The sequence below is a fragment of the Balaenoptera acutorostrata genome, chromosome 11 (genome assembly GCF_949987535.1).
Source record: "Balaenoptera acutorostrata chromosome 11, mBalAcu1.1, whole genome shotgun sequence".
Lineage (NCBI taxonomy): Eukaryota > Metazoa > Chordata > Mammalia > Artiodactyla > Balaenopteridae > Balaenoptera > Balaenoptera acutorostrata.
The window spans coordinates 22,014,107-22,033,057 of record NC_080074.1 but is presented as its reverse complement, the minus strand read 5'-3'; the positions used below and the strand labels follow the sequence as shown (position 1 = coordinate 22,033,057).

General features: G+C 36.5%; 1 protein-coding gene across 5 annotated transcripts in view; it reads right to left on the bottom strand.

Moving 5' to 3' along the window:
• BLTP3B (bridge-like lipid transfer protein family member 3B) overlaps positions 1-18,951 on the bottom strand; it is a 92,882-nt gene that overhangs the window by 57,120 nt on the left and 16,811 nt on the right. The window lies entirely within an intron of this gene.

The window sequence follows — 18,951 nt, the reverse complement described above, 5'->3', positions numbered from 1 at the left end:
TTTGGCTGCACCGGGTCTTAGTTATGGCAAGCGGGATCTTCATTGTTGCGTGCAGGATCGTTAGTTGCGTCGTGCGGGATCTTTTAGTTGCAGTATGCGGGCTCTTAGTTGCAGCATGTGGGATCTAGTTCCCTGACCAGGGATCGAACCTGGGCCCCCTGCGTTGCGAGTGTGGAGTCTTAACTGCCGGACCACCAGGGAAGCCCTTATTCCCACTTTTTACAAGAGTAAATATAAAGATAAACTAACTTATTTGCCCAATGTCACAACTAATAATGATGATAATAGTAATAATAACAATAAATTACACATGCACTTTAAAGAACTTTCGTATATATTAATTCTTAACACAACCCTACAAAATAAAAAATTGCTAACTTTACCCAGCCTTACTTTTTCAAAAGTGAAACTATTGACAAAGTTAACTACTGGCTAACAAAGGAGTTATTACCCAGTCTTCTACCATTTTTTTGATATTAAATATTAAAGTAACAAAATGTACTGGGTTATTTACATGCCCTACACATCAACAAGAATCAATATGCATATGCTTCCGCACTGACTCTCAACCAGAATTTCTTGAGCCAGATCTTATCTGGATTCATATCTTCTCACAAAATGTCAACACACTGACTTTGTCAAGATAAAGTTCACATTTAACCCATATTTGACCAAAGATGCTGAGTTGTTTCACACTTACCACCAATCATGTTTCATTTAATAATATGAAGTTTCCTGAGAGGCTGCCATTTCTAATCATATAGGAATGACCTGCCACCGCCTCAAGGCAGAATATTAGTGCAGAAGGGAGCATTCAGTAAGTACTTATTACGGATTCACTATTCCGACACATACACTGGCAAGCAGTATACTGAAGGTTTTTGCCTTTCTGAAATGTTCAGTTTAGTTGGTGAAGAGTGAATACAGTAGGGGTTCTTAATCCAGATCTTCATTGAAATAGGGACTTTTGAGCTGATATCTAAAGGATGAGTAATAGAAGTTAACTAGGCAAGGAAAAGAAGGGGGCAGGAAAGAAAGCGTATTCCAAGTAGAGGGAATAAAACATATAAAGGTTCTGAGGCAGGAGGGAGCATGGTATAAAGTGGAAGTGAAAAAAGATCAGCATCTGGAATGTAGCAAGAGAGCCAAGGGAGCAGTAGATAACACTGGAAGGACAAAGAGAGGACTGATTACACAAGGCCTTGACTATTTTATTCATTCATTCATTCATTCAATAAATTTTAACAGATATCTATAATTTAAAAGGCACTAGGCAGGGTGGGCTTCCCTGGTGGCACAGTGGTTAAGAATCCACCTGCCAGTGCAGGGGACACGGGTTCGATCCCTGGTCCGGGAAGATCCCACATGCCGCAGAGCAACGAAGCCCGTGTGCCACAACTACTGAGCCTGCGCTCTAGAGCCCACAAGCCACAGCTACTGAGCCCACGTGCCTAGAGCCTGTGCTCCGCAACAAGAGAAGCCACCGCAAAGAGAAGCCCGCACACCGCAACGAAGAGTAGCCCCCGCTCACCACAACTAGAGAAAGCCCGCGCGCAGCAATGAAGACCCAATGGAGCCAAAAATAAATAAAATAAATTTTTTAAATAAATAGATAAATAAAAGGCTCTGGGGATTTGACAATAAACAAAATAGATAAAAATCTCTTCCTTCATGGAGCTTAACTGGGGGGTGGAACACAGAGAATTAAGAAATAAGTTAAACATATAATAAGTCAGATTCAAAGTGAAGAGGTACTTCGTATAGTTGAAATAAGAAATACAAATTTAAGTATATTATTTAACCTCACAAATGTAAGCAATGGAAAAGCTAACAATAGTGATATAATTTATTAGGTATTGTAGGTCGGGAAAATTTGGAGTGGTTAATTTAGTAAAATCCTTACCTATCTTGGCAGAAAGTGAGTATGCAAGATCTAACACTGATACATCTAGAATGAACAGCATAAATATATAATTTAGAGCTAGTAGGGTAACAATGAGGTAAATGCGACTGCCACTGGGGAACAAGATTGGAGGGATCAGGAAAGGATGGGTTGGAGGCGTGTTGCTTTTTGTGTTCAGCCCGCTTGAATTCATTCATTCATTTATATAACAAATATTTGTTGTGTGCCAAAAATGTGCCAGACACATAAATGAAACAGATGAGTGGGGGAGACAGGGCATTTTCTAACACAACAATGCCAAAATTTGAAACTGAATATTAGGCAGCCTTGTTCTTTAAATTTTTTATTAGGCAATTGAGGCCAACATTTTGCTCCCCTCTTCTCTTACCCTTCCTCTTACATTGTCATTCTGTAACACAAACTTTTCAGTCAGCTGGTGGCCACACCCAGTCTTGTTTTTTGGTGTTGTGGGGAACTTATGAATGGGGCAGTAAAGGAGAACTCTTACCTGTCCTACCTTTCCCCTCCAATGGCATGGCTAGGAGAGGCCCCAGGATTTCTGTGGAGGGGATTTGTGGTTGTGGAGTTCCAGGTAGCTATGAGACACTGCAGTGAGCTGAAGCAGCAAGGATGATAAGCACACTGAGCAGACTACTTTGGAGCCGGAATGAGAAAAGCTGTCTCTTCTGTATATATGCAGGTACCAGAGTAGTGCATACAGAACCACCTGGGAGCACTTAAAACACTCAATGCCCAGGCACAACCCCCTCCCTTCCCACCCTCACCACTACCAATTAAATTTAAAAGTCTCTGGCAAAGGGACCTCAGGCACATGATTTAAATCATTAACATACAGTTCATAAGCGATTTCTGCACAAATGATTGAGTTAAAAAATTAGAGCTTCAAACCACTTTTCATTCTGATATTCATAATATAAAGTCCAAGAAAGAACAACACTCACTTCCTTGACCTTATAATACATAGTTATAGTGTAAATAGAAAATGTATGGCTTTTATTTCATTAATAAGGTTAATTCTGTGGTCAAAAGGCCCCCCGCCACCAGCAAACATACTAGTTTACAGTTCTAATCTCACCTCTTACCCTCAGTGTCCCCATGCTGTTCTCCAAACATACCAGGCAAGCTCTCCTCCTTAGTATTTTTCACTGGCTGCTCCTACTGCCTGCAACACTATTTCCACCATATCCATAAGGCTAAGTCCCTCACCACCTTAGAGTCTACTCAAATATTACCTCCTCAATGAGGCTGCTGATGAAACAAAATTATTTTAAGGCAGGAAAAAAAATTTAACGTGAAATTTTCTCTGCTGTTTGAGCCACTATACCTTCTCCTTAGTGTGCATTGTGCATCTGCATTATACATTAACTAGATTCCCTAAGAAGATGTAGGAATGCCTGCACACACACACACACACACACACACACACACACATCAATTTCCTGTTGGCACCAGCAAGGAAATTCCTTAGGAGATAGCATTCCCTCCTTAATCATGTAAGGGGTTATGATGACCCACTACTCACTTTGTTGAACTATGTAAACTGTCAATGTCACCTTGATGTTTAACCCTTTGATGTATAACCCTTTGTCTCAAAAACTTATATAACTGTGCTTTGACTTCTAACGGGCAGAACAGTCCTCAGAGCTTTCTGAAAGACTATCTCCCTAGTTATAATTTTCAGGTTGGCTTGAATAAAATTTTCCATTTCTTTCTTAAAAAAAAAATTAAGTCAGATTCTGATAACTATGGAAAAAACAAAGCAAAAGTAAGATAGGAGGTGCAAGCAGAGGACCTTTTAATTTTTAAAAGAGTAGACAGGAGAAGCCTCATTAAAAAGATGACATTTGGGCAAAGATCTGAAGAAAGCCAAGGAGCTAGCTATGCAAATATCTGGAGGAAGAATGCTCTAGGCAGAGCAAAAGCTAAGGGCAAAAACTGAGGTAGGAACATGCTTGGCAGGTCTGAGGAATAGCAAGAAGGCCAATGTGAGTGGAGGAAATGAACAAGGGCAAAAATGAAAGGAGATGAGATTAGAGAAATAACAAGGGCCAGATCATGTGAGGCCTTTTAAGCCACTCTAAGGACTCTCTGGCTTTTACTCTGAGTAAAAATGAGAGTGATTGGAGATGGTTTTTGACAGGAACAGGGATTTTTAAAGGATCGCTCTATTGAGAACAGATGAAAGAAGGACAGGGACAGAAGCAGGGAGCCCAGACAGAAGGTTACTGCAATACGACAGGTAAGAGAAGATGCTGCCTTGGACCAAGATGGAAGAGTAGCAAGTGGTGAGAAGGGAACAATTCTAAACATATTCTGAAGATAAAGGCAACGGGATTTGATAATACAGATTGAAGTCAAGGATGGCTCCAAGGTTTTTGATCTAAGCAAACAGAAGGATAGAACCACCATTTATTGGGGCAAAGAGACAGAGGGAGAAATAAGCTTGGGATTAAGGATCAGAATTTAGGCTTGGAATAGTTTAATTAAGAGATGCTTATTAGATATCCAAGAGGAGACACCAATTAGGTAGCTGGATATTCAAATCTCATTCAGTAGTTGCAGATACAAATTTAATAATCACCAATGTTATATATGGTATTTACAATTGCAAGATGGAGACAAAAAATGAAATGGCTCAAGGACTGTGGTCAAGGACCACTAAGAGGCCAAGTAACCAATAAAGGAGATTAAGAAGGAAGGACCAGTGAGGTAGGAGAGAAATCGTTTTTGTTTTTTTCCTTTTTTGGGTGAGAGAAAATTCAGCAGGCTTGTATGTTGACGACCATGATGCAGAGAAAAGAAAACTACTGATGGACAGACAATGGGTGGAATAAAATCCTTGATTAGAAGACAGCACATAGGGCTTCGCCGGTGGCGCAGTGGTTGAGAATCTGCCTGCCAATGCAGGGAACACGGGTTCGAGCCCTGGTCTGGGAAGATCCCACATGCCGCGGAGCAGCTGGGCCCGAGAGCCACAATTGCTGAGCCTGCGCGTCTGGAGCCTGTGCTCCGCAACAAGAGAGGCCGCGATAGTGAGAGGCCCGCGCACCGCGATGAAGAGTGGCCCCCGCTCACCGCAACTAGAGAAAGCCCTCGCACAGAAACGAAGACCCAACCATAAATAAATAAATAATTAATTTAAAAAAAAAAAAGAAGACAGCACATAGAGTACACAAGAAGAGGGATTGGCTTTGAACAGTTTTGATTTTGGAAAGCATATTAATACTCTATATATGCAAAAAATAAAATAAGAAAAGAATGTGAAGGGGGGAAATACCTAAAACTGAAAGCGACCTGAAATGAATGAACCTAATTGTATTAAAAAATACTGTAACCATATTCAAGGGGAAGATAGGAGGAAAGGACAGAGGGACAGATGGACAAAAACTAATCTGATTAACTCATGAATACAACATTTGACTATATATCCTTGGTGTTCGGCAAGGAGGAGTGATTAGTGGAGAAATCAGGCAACATCTTAATGGGATATGGTACAAGAATGTTCATCTCAATGATATTTACAAAAGGAAAAAAGTGAAAGCACCTAAATGTCCATAATAATCCCTTTAATTATGATACATTATGCCTACATATATATCAAGCAATACGTGTTTAGAATTATATAAAGAAATGGTTATACTATAGTGCCTGGTGAAAATTCAAAGTTCAAAATTATATACTGTGATTTCAATTATGCAAAAGTGGAAGATGGAAAGATTAAAATGTTATTCACAAGAAATTCTATCTTCAATTTAGTTCATACCAAAGGGACAACATGTGCAAGGAACATGGACCTTAATTAAAGTCAGACAAACAAATCTGAATTCTAGTTTAGCCACCTACTGTGACACCCCTCTGCCTCAATTTCCTCATCTGTAAAATGGAGAAAATAATACCAACTCAAAAAATTTTAGTGAGGATTAAAGATAATATGTAAAGTATCTGATACAAAACAGATAATTAAGAGTTCTCTTTCTCCTGACCTGCTTTTTATTGAGTTTAAATTATGAAAGCATTGATTATAGTTTTAACAGGAGCAATATCAAAAGTTCAAGTTTGGGGGGACTTCCCTGGTGGCACAGTGGATAAGACTCTGTGCTCCCAGTGCAGGGGGCCCGGGTTCAATCTCTGGTCAGGGAACTAGATCCCACGTGCATGCTGCAACTAAGAGTTTGCATACCGCAACTAAGAATTTGCATGCCACAACTAAGCAGCCCACGTGCAAGGAACCAGCAAGCTGCAATTAAGGAGCCCTGGAGCCGCAACCTAGAAGCCTAACTGCTGCAACTAAGACCCAGTGCAACCAAATAAATAAATAAATAAATATTTTTAAAAATAAATTAAAAAAAAAAAGTTCACGCTTCAGAATTCCCTTGTAGTCCAGTGGTTAGGACTCTGCACTTTCACCACCGAGGGTGCGGGATCAATCCCTGCTCAGGAAGTAAGGTCCCGCAAGGGGTGCAGCCAAAAAAACCCCAAAAAGTTCAAGCTTATCCAAATAGGACTTTTAAATGGCAGAGCTGTGGAGCTAATCTTGAAAACATATTAATACTGCTCATCTATTAAAATATTTTAAAGAGGAAACTGAAGATGTATTGGTAACTGTCACATCCACAGCTATTAGAAAGTTGGTTTCTTATACTGGGTAGGCCATGGACATATCAAATTATTTATCTTCTATTATTCATACATGAGGCTTTCATTTAACATGTATTTCAGTTTTGCACAAATATTTCCGAAACATTTATTAATATAATTATGTTCCTTCCAAAAACAGAGACAGGAGGATGGTTTTTCAGTCACATTTGTTAACTTAATTGATAGAGGAAAAGCACACTTTCAATAAGTGTACACTAGGTAAACAAAGGGAAGAAAACCCACAAAATAACATTAAGGCATGGACTAGCTATGTGTCTACCTATGCTTTGTCCAAGTGTTGCTATAGGCTCTTTGGACTAAATTGCCATGTGAAATCTCCAGATAATTGTATTATTCTACTAAATATTATAATTGAGAAGGGTTATGATACTGGGCCTGATCCTAAAGAGAATAAATTATTATCCGAAGTAAACCTCTTCAGTTCACTAAAGACTCATATAAAGCTCTAAAAGTTATATAAACATTTTAAAACAAACTTTTTAAAAAATGGTAGAAATCTAGGTCAATGAATTAAACTTCTAAATAATTAATTATTTGGTGGAGCTAGGAGTGGGGTGGGAGAATGGAAGCATGAAATCTATATAAAACCAAAGTAGACATGTTAAAGACTCAAAATGAGGATAAAAAAGAAAGCTGGTTGACTTGAATATGTCAAAGTCATAACAACTATACAGAAGAAAGTCGTAACACATAATAAAGATAAAACTGGCACAATTCTTACTGAATTTTTTATTTTTAAAATTCAGAACACACAATAATGTTCCATTACTATGTACATTATGGCATGTAAAGAGGTTTATTTTAAAATAAACATGTGTTCTTTATTTTAACATTAGTATTATATGAAATAAATTCTAATGTGGATGTATATATTTTATTGGTTAACTATATTTTTAACAATGTAACAATTTTAAAGCTACCTTAAAGCATGCAAACAGGCTTCCATTTTTCCAAAATCTTCTTTAATTACATGTAATACATGAAAATAAATTTACTAGGTTTTTCATTAGTAACAACAAAATAGCTAAGTAGAGGAAAAAAATTTCCAGGCAAATGGAAAGGAAAGGTTTGATTTAGATTACACATTTTACAGTTAATACATAATTAGAATCTAAATTATGTGCACAGCACTGTACAAGGTAAATATTTAGGGCAAAACAAAGTAAGTCAGTCCATATAATCAAGATTTATAATTTGCTTAAGGGAACACAGCACAAATGCACGAAAAGTCAAGAATCGCAGCTCTGCAAGAAGAAAAATGCCGCTTAATACTTAACCTCTCGTGGATGGACCTAGAGTCTGTCATACAGAGTGAATTAAGTCAGAAAGAGAAAAACAAGTACTGTAGGCTAACACATATATATGGAATCTAAAAAAAATAAATTAAAAAAAATGGTTCTGTAGAACCTAGGGGCAGGACAGGAATAAAGACGCAGACGTAGAGAATGGACTTGAAGACATGGGGAGGGGAAAAGGTAAGCTGGGACGAAGTGAGAGAGTGGCATGGACATATATACACTACCAAATGTAAAACAGATAGCTAGTGGGAAGCAGCTGCATAGCACAGGGAGATCAGCTTGGTGCTTTTTGACCACCTAGAGGGGTGGGATAGGGAGGGTGGGAGGGAGACGCAAGAGGGAGGGGATATCGGGATATATGCATATGTATGACTGATTCACTTTGTTATATAGCAGAAACTAACACAATAATGTAAAGCAATTATACTCCCATAAAGATGTTAAAAAAAAATTACACCCCCTCCAAAAAAAAATACTTAACCTCTCAGACTTCCCTGGTGGCACAGCAGTTAAGAATCTGCCTGCCAATGCAGGGGACACAGGTTTGATCCCTGGTCCAGGAACATCCCACATGCCGCAGAGCAACTAAGCCCGTGCACCACAACTACTGAGCCTGTGCTCTAGAGCCCGCAAGACACAACTACTGAGTCCGTGTGCCACAACTACGGAAGTCCATGCGCCTAGAGCCTAGAGCCCACAACAAGAGAAGCCACCCCAATGAGAAGCCCGTGCACCACAACGAACAGCAGCCCCCACTTGCCGCAACTAGAGAAGGCCTGCGTGCAGCAACGAAAACCCAATGCAGCCAAACATAAAATAAATAAATTTTTATTTATTTATTTAGTTATTTATTTATGGCTGTGTTGGGTCTTGTTGCTGCGTGCGGGCTCTCCCCAGTTGCGGCGAGCAAGGGCTGCTCCTCGCCACGGTGCGCGGGCTTCTCACTGCAGTGGCCTCTCCCGCTGCGGAGCACGGGCCCCAGGCACACAGGCTTCAGTAGTTTTGGCACACGGGCTCAGTAGTTGTGGCTTGCGGGCTCTAGAGCGCAGCCTCAGTAGTTGCGGCGCCTCGGCCCAGCCGCTCCGCGGCATGTGGGATCCCCCTGGACCAGGGCTCAAACCCACGTTCCCTGCACTGGCAGGCGGATTCTCAACCACTGCACCACCAAGGAAGCCCAAAATAAATTTTTATTAAAAAAAATAAATAACCTCTCTATGGTTCAGTTTCCTCATCATAAAATGGTGATAATAATAATACCTGCCTCATGGGGCTGTTTTGAGGATTAACTGAGTTAGAACATGGAAAATGCCAGGAATTGTCTCTAACACAGAAAATTCACTGATGTTTAAAAACAAAACAAAATAAACACCACCACCCCCAAAACCAGAGCCTTTCTAATAAACAGACTTGTTTAAAAAAAAAAAAAGAAAAGAAAATTCAGTGAGTGTTACTTACTATTAATATGAAGATGCAGGTTAAATAGGAATATGAACAACACAGAGACATTACATAACCAGTGATTAAAATTTTCTAAAAAAGATTTCTGGCTTGATAAATCACTAAGTATACAGTAGATCATAAATCAGAAAGGTATAAATTATATATCTGATGTTACTGTAAATTTTAGTCATGATTTATTTGAACTTTCATCAGATCCATTTTATAGCTGTATCATAAAAACAAAGATCATAAAGTTTTGCTAAAGCAAACTGAAACAGATTTGTGAGATGAACCATCTCCAGATTAAATATAGTATTTGGGGGTGGAATCATAAAATCTTAGTGCTAAAAACAAACTTAGAACATAGCTTATAAACCCTTTTCTGACCTACTTACCTTCTTCCACAATTACTTCTTTGTATTCAGATAACAGCCCCTCCCTGGGACATTCTTTTAAAACTTCATCAGCTAATATGCATTTCTTGAATTGTTCACCTTGTCCTGAAAGTATTTATGGTTCCTATTATTGTACAGGTTGTTAGAGATTCACATCAATGCCTACTATTCTTCTAAACTTAAGAAGTGGCAAAAAAAAAAAGAAAGAAAGAAAAAGTAGCTATGCTACTTGATAATATTTTTCTCAAATAACAGTTGTAATTAGAAATAATCATTCTCATTCTGATATTTCATGCTATAGCATGAAAAACTAGATTTTACAGGGAATTTTAAAATGCATGTTAAATTGTTTAATATAAAAGTTTAAAGTAGGCACACTTAATCTGAAGTTCTTGGATGGGCTTCAAGGAGTCCAAGATACTTCATAATATTTTCAAAGGGGATTTTTGGACACCGAAAAGGCTAAGAACCATTGCTTTAACGTAATAGGATTAACTGTAACCATCCAGAAAATAAATTACTTCAATACTGTAATTTGATTATTAATATCATTGTTGTTTGATTTAATTAACTTATCATAAACAAACACCTCTCAGGGTGCCTACCCAGTTACCACTGATTCTGTCTTCCCAGAGAAAATCTATAAACATAGGGGAAAGGTGCATACCTAAGACATGTTATATACTTCCTTGGTTACAGGTGATTTGATCTAAAGAATGACAAGGCATTTAGACTCTTCAATCAGATTTCTTCCTTCAGAAATTTAAAACTAGAACACTACCTTAGGATCAAACTGACAAACAATAAAGGAGCAGAACTGAGAAACACAAATCCAACATTTAAGAACTTAAAGATACCATAAAGATTCTTAACCCATCATTGTTCTATTCTCTCCAGTTGGGCCTAACTAAAACCATTGAAATGAACTAGTAACTCAAATCACTAGCTAGTATCTCAAGACTGTGCACCCCTACCAGCATTACGTTCTCACTGCATATGAAAAGATATAAAAAGAACCAAAATCTTTATGTAAGCAAATCTAACAACAGCTTCAGCTTGACTTTATTAAAAACAATATTTCTAGAAGAGAAAATACCTAAAGACCATATGGTAAAGTTGTACGAGAGAACATGTTACTGGAGCATGTTCCCAAAATCTGATAGTCTGCCAAGTCCTTAGGCTAAAAACACTAAGTTATTAATCTGCACCTAATTACATCCTTTCACAGACCATGGGCTTCATCATGCAGCCATAAAGATTCCTCCACTTAAAACTAAGAAACAAATGAGGTTTTTCTAAAGAAACCCCTATTTCCTTTCTGCCTTACCCAACACCATTTTCTCACCCCAGTTGTACCTCCTTTAATCTGGCAACCTCCTCTTAAGGCTAGTTGCCTTCTTGCCCCACTCTATGACTCATTATCTTCAGGCTCAAGAAGTGAATTAGTTAATTTCAAAATTTTGGATATGAGATCAAGAAATAGACTTTACAATCCAGTACAGACATACGAAACAAAAATTTCTCAAAGTGATAGTTTAATACAGTCTGATATTTTCCATTCTATTTCCTCCTTTCAAAATGGTGATCGACTACACTATTTTCACAAGGCAAGCTATGACCCAGTTTAAGAAACAATACATAAGAAGTACATACATCATGACCAAGTATTTATTCCAGTAATGAAGGTTGGTTTAACATTCAAAAATCAACTAATGTAATTCACCATATGAAAAGTAAAATCACATCATGATCTCAATAGAGGCATAAAAAAGCACTGGACAGAAGTTAACACCATGCATGGAAAAATAATTCTCAATAAACTAGGAACAGAAGAGAACTTCCCCAAAACTACAGGGACTTGTACAAAAACCCTACAGTTGCGATCATACTTAATGATGAAAGACTAAAATGCTTTTCCCCTAAGACAGAGACAAGACAAGGATGTCTGCTCTCACCACTTCTATTCAACATTGTACTGGAGGTTCTACCTGACACAGTAAGGCAAAAAAAAATAAAAATAAAATAATAAAAATAAAAGGCATCCGGTTTAGAAATGGAATAAAACTGTGTTATTTCCCAGGTGACATTATCATCTATGTAGAAAATCCTAGGAATCTTAAAAAAAAAAAAAAAACCAAACTACCAGAACTAATAAGTTTAGCGAGGTTACAAGATATAAGACCAACATAAAAAATAAAATTTAAAAAAAATTTAAAAAATAAAATAAAATTAATTAAAGATACAAAAGCCATATGAAAGAGCTCCCAATGGCCAAAGCTGGAAAAATCTGGGCAACAAAATAAATTAAATATCATTGAATTATAACTCAAAGTATAAAATAAATATACATGAGTCTACACAGATAAAAAAACATGACTGAATAAGTAAATAACTGGGAGAAAACAGATTAATCTCCCATACAGAAAATTTTTAAATAACTTAATAAGATATTCAAACCTTAGGGAACTGGAGCAGAACTCCTCACTCATTTTGTGTGTGCTGCACATAGTACTTCCTTCCTTCCAAAACGTACAGTATGAAAGTGGGGAAGAGAGTAATTTTATAGTGGATAACCTGACAAACACTACATCAGCCAGGTGATCAAGGTCAATGTCAACAATAAGAGATCTAAAGACACATACAGACTGAAAGTGAGAGGATGAAAGAAGGTATTCCATGCATATGGAAATCAAAAGAAAGCCAGAGTAGCAATAACTATATCAGAAAAAATAGACTTTAAAACAAAGACTGTAACAAGAGACAAAGAAGGACATTACATAGTGATCAAGGGATCAATCCAAGTAGAAGACATAACAACTGTAAATATATATATGCACCCAACACAGGAAAACCTAAATATATAAGCAAATATTAACAGACATAGAGGAAGAAATTTACAGTAACACAATAATAGTAGGGGACTTTAACACCCCACTTACATCAATGGACAGACTATCCTGACAGAAAATCAATAAGGAAACACTGTTGTTAAATGACACATTAGACCAGGTGAACTTGATTGATATTTAGAGAGCATTCCAACTGAAAGCAGCAGAATGCACATTCTTTTCAAGTGCACATGGAACATTCTTCAGGACAGATCACATGATAGACTACAAAACAAGTTCATTAAATTTGAGAAGACTGAAAACATATCAAGCATCATTTCCAACCACAATGCTATGAGACTAGACATCAACTACAAGAAAAAAAAAAAGCACAAACGTGGAGGGTAAACAATATGTTCGAAACAACCAATGAATCACTGAAGAAGTCAAAAAGAAAATTGAAAAAAAACCTGGAGACAAATGAAAACAAAATGATCCAAAATCTATGGGACTCAGCAAAAGCAGTAATAAGAGGGAAGTTTACAGCTATACAAGCTTACTTCAGGAAACAGGAAAATCTCAAACAACCTAAAGAAACTAGAAAAAAGAAGAACAAACAAAACCCAAAGTTAGTAGAAGGAAAGAAATATAAAGATCAGAGCAGAAATAAATGAAATAGAGGCAAAAAAAATAGAAAAGATAAATGAAACAAAGAGCTGGTTATTTGAAAATTTAAACAAAATTGATAAACCTTTAGCCAGACTCTTCAAGGAAAAAAAGAGGGCCCAAATCAATAAAATCGGAAATAAAAAAGAAGTTACAACTGACACCACAGAAATACAAAAGATCATAACAGATTACTACAAACAATTATACATCAATAAAATGGACAACCTAGAAGAAATGGACAAATCCCTAGAAATGTACAATCTCCCAAGACTGAATCAGGAAGAAATAGAAAATATGAACAGACCAAGTACCAGTAGTGAAACTGAGTAAGTAATTTTTAAAACTTCCAACAAACAGAACCAGAGGGCTTCAAAGGTGAATTCTACCAAACAGTTAGAGAAGAGTTAACACCTATCCGTCCAAATTGTTCCAAAAAATTGCAGAGGAGGAAATACTTTCAAACTCATTCTACAAGGCCAGCATCACCCTGATACAAAAACCAGACAAAGATACCACACAAAAAAAAAAAAAAAAAGAAAAAAGAAAATTCCAGGCCAATATCATTGATGAACATGTATGCAAAACTCCTCAAGAAAATATTAGCAAACCAAATTCAACAATACATTAAATGTATCACACACCATGACTGAGTGGGATCTGTCCCAGGGATGCAAGAATGGCTCAAAAATCCACAAATCAATCAATGTGATAAACCATATTAACAAACCGAAGAATAAAATCATATGATCATCTCAACAGATAAAGAAAAAGCTTTTGATAAAATTCAACATGTGTTTATGATAAAAACTCTCAATAAAGTGGGTATAGATGGAACATACCTCAACATAATAAAGGCCAAATATGACGAACCCACAGCTAACATCATACTCAATGGTGAAAAGCTGAAAGTATTTCCTCTAAGATCAGGAACAAGACAAGGATGCCCACTCTCCTCACTTTTATTCAACACAGTATTGGAAGTCCTAGCCACAGCAATCAGACAAGAGAAAAAAAATAAAAGGAATAAAATTGGAGAGGAAGAAGTAAAACTGTCAGTTTGCAAATGACATGATACTATACATAAAAAAATCCTAAAGACACCAAGAAAAAAATACTAGAACTCATTGATGGATTCAGTAAAGTTGCAGGATACAAAATAATGTACAGAAATTTACTGCATTTCTATACACATATATCAGAAAGAGAAATTAAGGAAACAATCCCATTTACCATCGCATAAAAAAGAATAAAATACTTAGAAATAAACCTACCTAAGAAGGCAAAAGATTTGTCCTCCGAAAACTATAAGACAATGATGAAAGAAACTGAAGACAACACAAACAGATGGAAAGATATACTGTGTTCTTGGATTGGAAGAATCAATATTGTTGAAATGACCATACTACCCAAGGTAATCTACAGATTCAATGCAATCCCTATCAAATTACCAATGGCATTTTTCACAGAACTAGAACAAATAATTTTAAAATATGTAAGAAAACACAAAAGACTCTGAATAGCCAAAACAATCTTAAGAAAGAAGAACAAAGTTGGAGGTATCACACTCCCTGATTTCAAACTACACTACAAAGCTACAGTAATCAAAACAGTACAGTACTGGCACAAACACAGACACATAGATCAATGGAACAGAACAGAGTCCAGGAATGAACCCACACTTACATGGGCAATTCATCTACAACAAAGGAGACAAGAATATACAATGGGGAAAAGACAGCCTCTTCAATAAATGATGTTGGTAAAACTGGACAGCTGCATGCAAAAGAATCAAACTGTACTAATTTCTCACACCACTCACAAAAATAAATTTAAAATGGATTAATAAAGACTTAAATGTAAGAATGGAAACCATAAATAAAACTTCTATAAGAAAACATAGGCAGTATGCTCTTTGACATTGGTCTTAGTAATATTTTTTGGATATGTCTCCTCAGGCAAGGGAACCTAAAGCAAAACTAAACAATGAGACTACATCAAACTAAAAAGCTTTTACAAAGTGAAGGGAACTATCAACAAATGAAAAGGCCACCTACTGAACGAGAGAAGGTACCTGTAAATGATATATCCAACAAAGGGTTAAAACAGAAAACAAAGAACTCATACAAATCAATATCAAAAATCAAAAACAAAAACCAATTAAAAACCGGTCAGAAGAGCTGAAGAGATATTCTCCCAAAGAAGGCAGACAGATGGCCAGAAGGCACCTGAAAAGATGCTCAACATCATTAATTATGAGGGAAGTGCAAATCAAAACCACAATGAGATATCACCTAATACCTGTAAGAATGGCTATTATCAGAAAGACCACAAATAACAAGTATTAGAAAGGATGTGTAGAAAACGGAACCCCCATGCACTGCTGGGGGGACTGTAAATGGGTGCAGCCGCAATGGAAAACAGTAGGTAGGCTCCTCAAAAAAATTAAAAACAGAACTACCATACAATCCAGCAATTCCACTCCTGGGTATTTACCCAAAGAAAACTGAAACACTAATTATAAAAGATACATGCACCCCTATGTTCATTGCAGTGTTATTTACAATAGCCAAGATATGGAAGCAACCCAACTGCTCATCAATGGAAAATTACTCAGCCATAAAACAGATACTGAGAATAAACAGGTGGTTGCCAGAGGGGAGAGGGGTAAGGAAGAAGAAAAATAGGTAAGGGAGATTAAGCAGTACAAACTTCCATTTGCAAAATAAATGAGTCATGGGTATGAAATATACAGTGTGGGGAATATAGTCAATAATTATATAATATCATTGCATGGGGACAGATGGTTAACTAGACTTACTGTGGTGATCATTTTGAAATATATAAAAATATTGAATCACTATGTTGTGTAACAGGAACTAAAATAGTGCTGTAGGTACATTATACTTCAAAAACAAACAAACTCACAGAAGAGAGACCAGATTTATGGTTACCAGAGGGTGGAGGGAAGGGGAATTGGATGAACACAGTCAAAAGGTATAAACCTCCATTTATAATACAAATAACACTAGGAATCCAATTTACAACATGATAAATATAATTAACACTGCTGTATGTTATATATGAAAGGTGTTAAGAGAGTAAATCCTAAGAGCTCTCATCACAAAGAAAAAATATTTTTTTCAATTCTTTAATTTTATATGCATGTAATATAATGGATGCCCACTAAACTTATTGTGGTAACCATTTCATGATGTATGTAAGTCAAATTATTATGCTATACACCTTAAACTTATACAGTGCTGTATGACTTCAGCACAATTATATCTCAATAAAACTGGAATAAAAAAATAACGATAAAACATGCTGATAATATGTACCCTTGATATGACAATAAAAATGCCACTTTACCTTTGTGGTCTTCTTGCCAAAAACCCATAACCCATTCGAATTAAGAGAAAAAGATTAGACAAATCCTGTTTGAGAGACACTGAACAAAATATCTGACCAATACTACTCAAAACTCTCAAGGTCATCAAACACAAGGAAAGTCTGAGAAACTGTCACAGCCAGGAGGAGCCTAAAAAGAAATGATGACTATATATAATGTGGTATTCACAATGGGCTCCTGGAACAGAAAAAGGACATTAGGTAAAAAACTAAGGAAATTTGAATAAAATATGTGCTATAGTAAATAATAATTTATAAATATTGATTCATTAATTGCAATAAATGTACCATACTAATGTAAGATGTTAATAATACAGGAGATGGGATATGGGATGTATGAAAACTCTCTGTACTATCTTTACAACTTTTCTACAAATCTAAAAGTATTCTAAAATAAAAATCATTGAGCTGCATATGGAAGGTTTATCTCAATAAAAAGTTACTGCAATAAAAGTATTGATTGTGTTTCCATATACTAGCAACAAACAATCGGAAACTGAAAATTTTCAAGTACTGTTTACATTAGTACAACAAGTTTGAAATTTTTAGGGATAAATCTGACAAAGGGTGTATAAGACATACTGAAAACTACAAAATATTGCTGAGAGAAATTAAACAAGACAAAATAAAATGGAGAAATAAAACATGTAATAGATCAGAAGACAGTAATGTTAAGATGTCAATTCTCCCCAAACAGATTTATACTTCCCAAGCAAATATCTAGCAGGCTTTTTGGTAGGAACGACAGGCTGATTCTAAAATTTATATGAAAATGCAAAAGACCTGGAATGGCAAAATAACTCTGACAAAGATTAATCCAGTTGGAGGCCTGTACCACCAATTTCAAGACTTATTTAAAAGCTACAGTAATCAACACAGTTTGATATTAGTGTAAAGATAGACAAATAATCAATGGAACAAAAGAGAGTCCTGAAACAGACCCAAGTTTATAGTTAGCTGATTTTCAACAAAGGTGCAAAATCAATTCAATGAGAAAAAGATGATATTTTCAATAAATTGTGTTAGAGCAATTGTATAGCCATATGCAAAGAGAAAAAAAAAAAAGAACCTTGACACTTACCTCACATCACAAATAACAAATTAACTCTAAATGGATCACAGACTAAAACCTAAGAACAGAAACTACAAAACTTCAGTAAGAAAATACAGGAGAAAATCTTGGTGACTTTGAGCTTGGCAAAGATTTCTATAACACAACAAAAAATTCACAAATCAAAAAAAAAAAATCAATAAGTTATACTTTATCAAAATTAAAAACTCTGTGCATCAAAAGACACTGCTTCTGGGACTTCCCTGGTGGTCCAGTGGTTAACAATCTGCCTTCCAGTGCAGGGGATGCAGATTCAATCCCTGGTCAGGGAAGTAAGATCCCACATGCCACGGGGCAACTAATCCTGCGCACCACAACTACAGAGCCTACACACCACAACTACTGAGCCCACACACCACAACTAGAGAGAGGCCCATGCGCTGCAATGAAGAGCCCACGTGCCACAACAAAATCTCCTGCATGCTTCAACTAAGACCTGACGCAGCCATAAATAAATAAATAAATAAATAAATAAATAAACATTAAAAAATTAAAAAAGACACTGTTTCTAAAGAACAAGCCACAGACTGGCAGAAAATATTTACAAAACATATGTCTGAAAAAGGACTTGTATCTACAATATATAAAGAACTCTTACAACTCAAAAATAAGACATCCCATTAATAAAATAGGCAAAAGATTTAAACAGACCCTCAAACCAAAGAAGGCATACAGGTAGTGGATAAGCACATTGAAAGATGCACAATATCACCAGTCAATAGGAAACTACAAATTAAAAACCACAGTCAGATACCACTACTTATCCACTAAAACGGGTAAAATTAAAAAGACTGACTATACTGAGTGTTGGTGAAGATATGGAGCAAGTGGAACTCTCATATACTTGCTGGTGAGAATATGAAACATACACTTCGGAACCACTTTGGAAAGCTGTAAAGCAGCTTCTTAAAAAAGTTATATATGTTGCAGAGAATTCCCTGGCAGTCCAGTGGTTAGGACTCCATGCTCTCACTGCCGAGGGCTGGGGTTCAATCCCTAGTCTGGGAACTAAGATTCCACAAGCCACGAGGTGTGGCCAAAAAAATTTTTTTAATTAATATATGTCAGGAATTCTCTGGCAGTCCAGTGGACTTGGCACTTTCACTGCCAGGGCACGGGTTCAATCCTGGGTCAGGGAACTAAGATCCTGCAAGCTGCATGGTGCAGCAGAAAAAAAAAAAAGAAAAAAAAGTTATATATGCACCCACATATAACCCAA